Source organism: Arvicola amphibius, chromosome 5, assembly GCF_903992535.2.
Source record: "Arvicola amphibius chromosome 5, mArvAmp1.2, whole genome shotgun sequence".
Lineage (NCBI taxonomy): Eukaryota > Metazoa > Chordata > Mammalia > Rodentia > Cricetidae > Arvicola > Arvicola amphibius.
Genome location: NC_052051.1, coordinates 158,553,593 through 158,563,434, shown reverse-complemented (window position 1 = coordinate 158,563,434; position 9,842 = coordinate 158,553,593).

Here is a 9,842-nt window from a genome sequence, read left to right as displayed (position 1 = left end):
AAATCCCATAAAATTAACTTTCTCCAGGCAGAATATGGAGATGCTGAGGCTGTGAGGTATGCAGGACTGACCTGATGTTTGGTGGGTACACCCTAATTCCACAAAAACAGCTGTTGTCTTTCAGGCTGTAAACCCTGCTCAGTGCCTTATCAGACAAGGTCAGGGAAGTTTATAATTGCAGGGGATGCCCAAGCAGAGCGTTAGGGAGTACAAAGATTGTGAATGTTATGAATAAGATTTTTCTTCAATGATCACCTTCTGAAAGCCCAACCTATGAGTACTGTTGTGTGAGGATTAATTTCCATATCAACTAACCTTTTGTATATAATTCGTATCTTAACTACAATATGAATCTTTCCTTTCATGTTTTCACCTTCGGGTCTGTCAAATGGACACAAGGGAGAGACGCAGCAGGCAATGAATATCACTGATGTCTGAGCACTTCATGTTCCCACAGACAAAAGCTCTGCACTATAACTTGTAAGAGTATGTAAGGCATGTTGACTTTGCTTCCTAATATCTTCCCTTTGATACCTCAAACATATTGTTATGCATATATAAATTCATGGAAGTGGTTTAAATGAGAAATGCATCAAAACAAGATCTATTCCAAGGTTTTCTTTCAATGGAACAGGTTTAGTAGGCTCTGGTTCAGTGCATCCTTGCAGCTAAGGTAACTGAGGAAAGTTTTCCTGGGAGCTGGTTTCAGTATTAAATTTGAGTGACATCTCAAATGTAGCACAGATGCAACACTACTAGGGCCTCAAAACAAGAAATTCAAACTAAGAAATGAGGTCCATTCAAAAAGCACAAGGGGAGAACACAGGAGCTGAGCTTTCATTCAGGAAGAAAATGATTTTAAATTGTGACTCTAACAAAAGTACCTTACGTGCTCAGGGTAGCTACCAAATGTTACTCCTGATAGATCAGTCATCTGGTAGAGTTTCTGAATTAATTGTTGAAATGTGAATTTACTAAATAGAATCTAAAGAGACAATTCAGCTAAATAAGAAAACCCACTAATTAACACAATATCTAGACTTCTGATGCCAATGTTTTCTTCAAGATTATGTAGGTACATATATTTCACATATCACATGTATTCCTGATTCTTTTGCTATACATGTATTCATATTGATATATTTTATATTTTTATTTCTGTGCATGTGCTCATATCATACATAAGATCTTTAATTTTATTTATACTTCCAAATGTTCAAATTAAGAAGTCCCTTATTTTCATATTAAGAGGCATTAAATATATCTTTACTTAAAAATACATACACAGAAACAACATAAGTTGTGGAGATAATTTTGTTATTTCCATTATTTCTTATTAAAGAATGGATGGAAGAGGGGGAATGTGTAAAGGCATATAGACATACTACAAAAATAGCAAAGGATGTGGTGATTTTCACAAAGAATCAATCAAATAAGGCAGGATCATGGAGAAGAATCATGCTTAATAAAATAACAAGCTTCTAATCCCCAAAATCAATAAAAATGATATAACAGATAAATCAGTCACACTGTAAAACCCTGCATCAGCTGATAATTTGCCAGGTCTGGTCTCACTTTGTGACACATGACATGAATGCCCCAGCTGTAGTCAGCAGGTGACAGGAGTTTTTGAGACTAAAATTTACTTTTCCCACTCACACACAATTCTCACTTCTCTTACTGCTAAGTGATAATGAATATTTTGATCCAGTTGATTACCTAAAATAATGCCTCCTTTACATTTGTGATAGTTAATTTAAAACTTACTGGGTCTTAGACTAATATTATATATGCATGTGTACAATAATATATATATACACAATAAAGCAGAAAAATATATTTTATATTACTTCACATGTACCTGGCTCATTTAAGGGTTTAATTAAAATAATGCACAAATTAATTATAAAATGGCATTTCAATAAGGAATTACTAGAGAATGATTAATTCATACATTCTACCATTTAAATATATAATTTTCATCACATCAAGAAAAATGTACTTTACTATTTAATATAGATGAGTTAGCGTTGGGTAGGATTGGGATTCATTTTTATGGCATAAACATGAGGTGACGATGGTTTGAAGAGGAGTATACTCAGATTTATGTGTGTGTCGTCATAGTAATGAGGAATTTCAGGCACACTCACATGTAAATTCATCATAAATATTCACAAGTCACTACCCATAATTAATTAATTGGACTACACTGTTGTCCTTATTCCCAGGCTGGTGTCCTCACATCCATTCAAGGCATATACAAAGCATGTTCTTGGTAAACAAATATATTTTATTAAAAATGGGAATGGGCTAATAATATCATATGAAGATCACAGTGCAGATAAGAAAAATAAATTCTTGTATCACTAACGATAAATTTTCCCTACTCTCTCCAAAAACAAGCATTTATTTTCCAAACTAATGCAACCCCATGAGTGTATTCACTAAAATAAGCCCTTCGTTTCTTAGGGAATTGTCAAGAATTACCACCTGCCCTGGGAGTCACTTGACTCAGACATCATGTAGCTTTTATGGCACCCTCAGTGCCTAGCTCTTCATTATCTGCATGTAAAGCAATGCTAATGTTGCCCCAGGGACCCATAGAAGACAGCACAGTATTTCTCAAACTACAGTGTGCATACAAACCAAACAAGATCTTGTTAAAATGCAAATGCTGATTCAGTGGGTCTGGAACAGGGCATGACCCTACGTGTTTCTAAACAAGCTCCCAGGTGATCCCCATGCTGCTGGTCAATTATTGAATAACCATTTCATAGGGGAAAATATAGAACTTTCAGAAAACAAAAGGTTTTGCCTTTACCAGGTACCATTGCTGGTATCACTGCTCATTACTGCTGTATTCTCACCTTTTCCCAGAGCTTTTGAAAACCACATGGTGCGGTTGCTGAGATGTCTGAGGTTCTTTTCAGGCCTCAGCCAGACAGTCAGCCTGTCCTTCCCTTTTCCTGCTCCAGGCACAAATTCACAGACTGCAGGGAACTTGGGTCCTCCCTGCTTCTATGCTGTTCTTCATGCCAACCACCTGCCTTTCTGTTCCTTGTTCACTTTCCTTCCTCTTATTTCTTCTCTTTCCTTTCCCTTTCCACAATCCTCCAGCCACTGTCTCCATCCATTTTTCTTATTCTCTCCTTTCTTATTTTCCAGTTCTAGTTTAACCTTTTCATACTTTGAGATAAGTGTTACTCCAAAGAAATAATTAGGCTCCATAAACATTTTAGCAATAGCTTGTCTACAGCTGTCTCGAGTTATGAAACACATCAAAACACACACGCCATACACGCATCAAAGACTCAAATTTGTACACCAATGAACCTGACACACGCAAGTATTTATTCCTATGTACATGGCTAGGAGTTCTTTGAGATCAGTAGTTTTCAACCTGTGGGTCACAATCCCCAGAAAAACCATCGGAAAACAGATTTTTACATTACATAAGAGTAGCAAAATTACAGCTATAAAGGGTTGGGCTTCTTACAACTTGAGGAACTGTATTAAAGGGTTTTAGTATTAGTAAGGTCGAGAGCCACTATTTTAGACCCTTGTGACTGAGATTATACATCACAAAAAGATAAATAATTATGTATGTACATACAAATACATACTCATGCAGTATTCATGGAAGAAAAATAGGGCCATGAATTTGAAGGAGAGTGGAGTTGGATATATAGGCGGATTTGGAGATAGGAAAAGGAAAGGGGGAAATTTTTAATTAAAATACAATTTCAAAAAAAGATAATTCATAATTATCCACACCAAATCAAGAAATACAGTGGAAAAAATTTATTCTGAATCATTATTTTCAATTCCTTGTTGTGTTAATTTACAATTCAGTTTTTTTCCCCTTCGCAGGGGTACTGCAGAACTATTTTAATTAAGGACTTGGAACTTTTTAAAGATTAAAAATAAAAACCTATTATTGTAATATTTTTAAAATTTTGCTCATCAAACTACTGTCAGTATATGCAGAACATAAAACAAAGCCACACCTATGACTTGGTTGTAAATATTCCCTACTTTTCTGAGTGTAAAACTGTGTCCAGCCCATTTTTACTATTCCTCATCCCGTAATTTCACTGCTTCCCATTTTTCACTTATTATTTTGTTAGCTTTTGGATTATTTATTTGCCTTTTCACTTCCAGCAACAAATTTTATTTGAAGTAAGCCCTAGAAATGTCTCATGCAAAAAGCTAGTTCTTACTGGAGGAATATGTTCTTGCAAAACAGCAGGAGCCATAGAATTCTGGTGCCAGCACACTGCAGGGGAACTAGTAGCATGACTGATCATATTTAGCTTGCCTCTTCCTCATGTTTACACACAGCGCTGCTATTGTTTTGTTTGCGGTGGCTTCTCTTCTAATAATAGTATTCCTAAAAGCGTCCCAGCTTTGCTATCCTAGAGAGCTTAAGTGTGCAGCTCTAAAACTAATTCTCATTCATCAAAACTGAACTCAGCTTCATATGCAAGAAGCAATATGTTTCCAAATTAAATAAAAATACAAGCTTAAATAAATGAATTGGAGCTGCCAGATTTTTTTTTAATATAAACATTCATGCTTGAAAAAGACAGTATCTTCACTTAAGGGTGTTATGGAAACTGGATATTTAGAAGCAGAAGAGAAAAACTCAATCTTGACACTTACTATTCTTGAACAAAATCAATTCCAAGGGTATCACACACCCAGCACAAAACCAAAATGGCTAGAAGAAAAGGTAGAAAGTATGGTACAAAATGAAGGCACCTGCAATGACTTCCTCAACAAGAGTTAAGATATTCAGAATTAATCCCCCAATGGACAGTTATTATCGCTTCACGGTAAAAGGGTTCTGTACAATGTAAGAAAGGTAACTGAATGATGGAAAAGTCTGAATTGGAAAACATCTGTACTAACGATACGTTCAGCAGAGGGTTAATATTTACAATTTTAAAAGAATTCAAAAAAGAAAAATATAAAGAAAATAAACAACCTGATATAAAGTTTTACTAGCTGTTAAATTGAGCAGAGTTCTCAAGTGGCTAGCAAGCTCTTTGAAGAAAAGTATTTGACATTCCTAGTAACCAAGGAAATACAGATTAAAATTATTTTGAAATTCCATCTCGTCATAGCCAACCAGAATGGATATCATAAAGAAACATATAGTAGCCAGGAAAATAGGAAAAAGTCTTTGAGATAAAGATGCCTCAAGAGAAAGGGCAGATAGTAAAACATAATGATATGATGTAATGTCTCAAGCGGTGGGTGAGGGCATGGGGGCAAAGAGGACACTTGGGGAGATTAAAGAAGACTTAAGTGCTCTTAAAAAGTCATGTCAAAACCTACTATTTTAAGCCAATTAAAAATATTTTTGAATAAGTATCTGAGAGATGTGGAGGGGAAGATAAGATTATTTCCAAAGGTAATGGGCCACGGAGCAAAATTCCCAGGTATTGATGTGGGATTCTCTGCTGTTATGCTGTGGATATATTTTATTATCATTGGTCATTAAAGAAGCTCCTTTGAGCCTAAGGCAGGGCAGAATAGAGGGCAACAGATCTCATTATAGTTGGCTGTGAGCCACCATGTGGTTGCTGGGAATTGAACTCAGAACCTCTGTAAGAGCAGTCAGTGCTCTTAACCTCTGAGCCATCTCTCCAGCCCAGGAGTCATTCTTTAACTCACAGAAGAAATGAATGGATGCTTACTCATTTCTTTAAAATGTTTCAATTTCTTGACAATGAGAGCATCATACTTTCCAAGTTTTTACCTAATTGAACAGATCCAAATTTCTAAACATTTTTGTATATCTCTCATTGTTGACATGCCCCTGGTTTAGTCTATATTTCTTTTCCAAATGTGCATGCCATCTTCTCTTTCTCTTTAAAGCTCTAGGCTCTACTAATCCATTGTGTATTTACCAACTTAATTAAAATGCTTAATATTCAAAGACATCATCAACTTAACACATGCATTTTTATAAATTAAATTTATTTTTGACAATATTGTAAATATAGAAAATACCTTCTAATTGCTCTCCCTCCCCGGTATGCAGATTTTTTTAATGAATTTGTTCTAACACCTTCATGTCTAACAGTCTTGCTCAAATAAACAAACGATGGTGCTGTTTACCTCAGCGTTGGCCTCAAATCCTCTGAGGTATTTCTCTCTTGCGGAAGGGTTTCAGATTTTAAAACTTGGAATATTCCTGCCTGGACTCTCTTCAAGGTGAACTGCCATTTTCGCTTCTCTCCTTTGTTTGCATGAAATTTTCTGTCTCTGAAATAGTGTGTTCTCTCCTCTTGCTTGCCGAAAGGACTTTCTAAGCAGATGATATGTCACTTGTCTTCCTGTGAAAGTTTAAGGCTGTTCTATGGAAACACAAACAGCATTTAATAAAAATTCACTCATGGATTCAAACTTCCTAAAGGCTTCTATTCACATTTAAATATATGTATATTATCTTCCCAACCTCAATACAGTATCTGACCAGAACCTATAATTTATCAATATACCCTATCTGGTTGTATATAAACTATGATTATACGTCACCTGCTTGAGGAGATTCATGCTTGATGTCTCCTAACAAGCAAACAGGATTTGATATTTTCACATGTGAACATAAGATTTGATGTATATGGATCTAATTTTTGAATAACAAGTAAATGTTGAAGAATCCATGAATAATAAAAGAACTGTTCCTAAAATCAATAGTTATTTCAAATATTTACAAGAATAGAGTTTAAATTATCAAGAAAATAATGCCATTTTTATACTTACATTATTCCTCTAATTCAATTAAACAGAACATATGCAACACAGAATATTTATTGATAGTTCAGCACATATGTGTTAAATAGAGAATTACACATACTGTGAAAACCCTGGTAAGCCATTTTGTTGTGTTTAACCATGGTAAACATAAGGAGATTTTTACTGTCTTAGACCGATTATCATAAAGGTGATGAACTTCACCTTTCCATACTAGGTTATGTAACAAATGTATTACTGTTGTAATTACCCTAAATGAGAGGGACGGGTGCTAAGGAACCATGAGAGCATTCAGCACTGTACAAAGCCAGCAGCTAATGGTCAGTGAGCAAAATGAGGCATTAATTCCTATAACAGCAAGAAGCTGAAATCTTTCCACCACCCTGTTAGCTTAAAGACATGTTTCCAACTGTAGAAGGAACCCAGACTGACATCCTCTTGCCTTCAGATGTGTGAGATTTGAAGGAAAGGATCCAGTCAACTAGCACCCACGCTTCACACCTGCAGGCCTTTTAATTACAATGTAGTTAACCTTTTAGCAAGTGAGTTATGCATCCATTTGAAGTTGATACACCATGCTGTAATCCCCTTGACAGAGTAAAGTCCTCTCAATGACTACAATAATGAAAATTCAGGACAAAAATACTTAATTGTGACATTATTGGTTACTAATGTTAAGGACTGCACAGAATAACTTCAGAAGCAGCACCAAAATAGGAAATAACTCTTCTCCACTGGATTAAAAAAGAAATAGATCATGGTATATGTCCTGGTTAGTTCTTTGTCAACTTGATACAAGTTGGAGTCATATGAAAGAACAAAACCATAAATGAAGATATACCTCCACAAGAACTATTTGTAAGGCATTGCCTTAATTTATAATTGATGGGGGGGAGGGGGCTCAGCACACAGTACGTAGTGCTGTCCCTGAACTGGTCATCTGATAAATAAAGAAATCTTTAAAAATATATAAATAACCAATGAAACAAGCCAAATCAAATCAAAGCACTTTTTTCCTGAGGCAAAGTAAAGACCAAAATTACAATAAAAAATACAAATAAAAAAAGAAACCTCTCTCTCTCAGTCCCTCTTCTGAAGAGGTAACTACTGCCTCTCTCTCTCTCTCTCTCTCTCTCTCTCTCTCTCTCTCTCTCTCTCTCTCTCTCTCTCTCTCTCTCTCTCTCTGTTACCCACCCCATTTATCTCTTCACTCCATAATCCCCTTACCTATTAAATAAACTCTATACCCCATCCCCGAAAAAAAGAAAGCAGATTAAGCAAAGCCATGGGAGCAGGTCAGTAAGCACCTCCCCTACATGGCCTCAGCATCAGCTTCTGCCTCCTGATGCTATCTTGCTTGAGTTTCTGTCCTGACTTTCTTGGATGATGGATAGCAATATGGAAGGGTAAGACAAATAATGTGCGCTTTCTGGTTATAATGTTTTATTACAGCAATAGAAACCCCAACTAAGACAGCGTACCTCCTAGCATCTGTGGTAATTCAAAGCCCCTGTATACACGAAGTCACTTGTATTCTTTGATTGTGTATGTGTTTTATTTGAAATGAGACAAGGTCAAATGTGCAAGGTGTCCTCTTGTTAAAAACAACATACTTGTTATTTCTTTCACAAGAATGAAATCATAGTCTGACTGAGACTTTCAACCAACCATACTTTGATTTTAGATATCTAAATTGCTCTGTTACTTCAGGCAATGTCAAATCAAGTTAAGCTGTGAAGTTTGAGGAATACTTTAGAGAGAATTTTTGGCCCTAATCTGTTTTAAAGAAGGATATCAGACACTGTCAATGGCAACAATGCAACTACAGTATGTGCAAGAATCAAAGCATTATCTCAGGGGTCTTGCAGCAGTATCTGGCTCCACCTGTGTATGAACTGCAGGTTTTTCATATCCTGCTCTTGAAAATCCTTTGCAAGACAGCACTTCCACCTTTCTATCAACTAAATATTAAACATATAAGAGCATTAAAGCTTTATGCAAATGTAACATTAGGAGAATATCATTCATACAAAAGCCTTTAGAAAATTAAAAGACTAATTCTGTAGTTATTAAAACATTGGCATGAGGTAAGAACTTTGCAATGATTTTCAAAATCTTGACTGGCAATAATTACTGCAAATTAAGATATGCCACTTGAACTCTAAGAGAGTCAATGATATAAAATGAAAACGGTGATTTTCATAACTTTAAATAAAGCATATTTTCAATCAGGTGAAATGCTCATGCAAAATGTAATTAAATCTGAAACTTTTTCAAAACAAAACTGGTTTTAGGATATTTAATAAGGCATAGCTCCTATTATTCTGAACTACAACTTCATAAGGAGAATCATTAGGAAATTCACCTTTTATATATTTTTAACTTATGTCAATTATATTTTTAAGTTTCTTTCTAAATATCATTGTAGGTCAGAGACATTGTTGAAGAAGAGAGATTGTACTGAGTATAGTCGTGTAGTTCATACTGTACTGGAGAAGACAGAGAATCTGCATTTGAGCTATAGAAACCACTATAAACTTATTTTATAGTAAAATTTTATAAAGTCAAGGTACATGATTAAAATTTCTCAGGTTGTATGAATTAGAAATGTGTAAAATACTGGAAAAAATAACATTAAAACCCAAAGAAATACTTGGTGTGTCTGCTGTAATAAGGAAAATAAAAGAATGAATGAAGATGAGATTGCTCGGGAGGTAAAGGAACTTTTTACAAAGACCAATAATCTGCACTGACACCTAGGACTAAATTGTGGGAAAACACAACCCATCCAAGAATGTTCTTTGCCGAACTCCACCTGTATTTGTGATACATGCATATGCCACATACACTAAATAAATAAATAAAATTTAAAGAATAAATAAACAATAGAAAGCAGTGAAGAACAGAGGGACGGAGAGAAGGAAGGGTGAGAAAAAAAGAAAGAAAAGGGGGAAAGAAAAAAGAAGGAAAAGCATAATAAAGACACAATTGTTTAAGAATGTACAAAGAGGAAAGTTTGAATTGAACAGAAGTGGGAGAGTCATAACAACTGAGCTGTAAGAGTGATCAATCAGTAT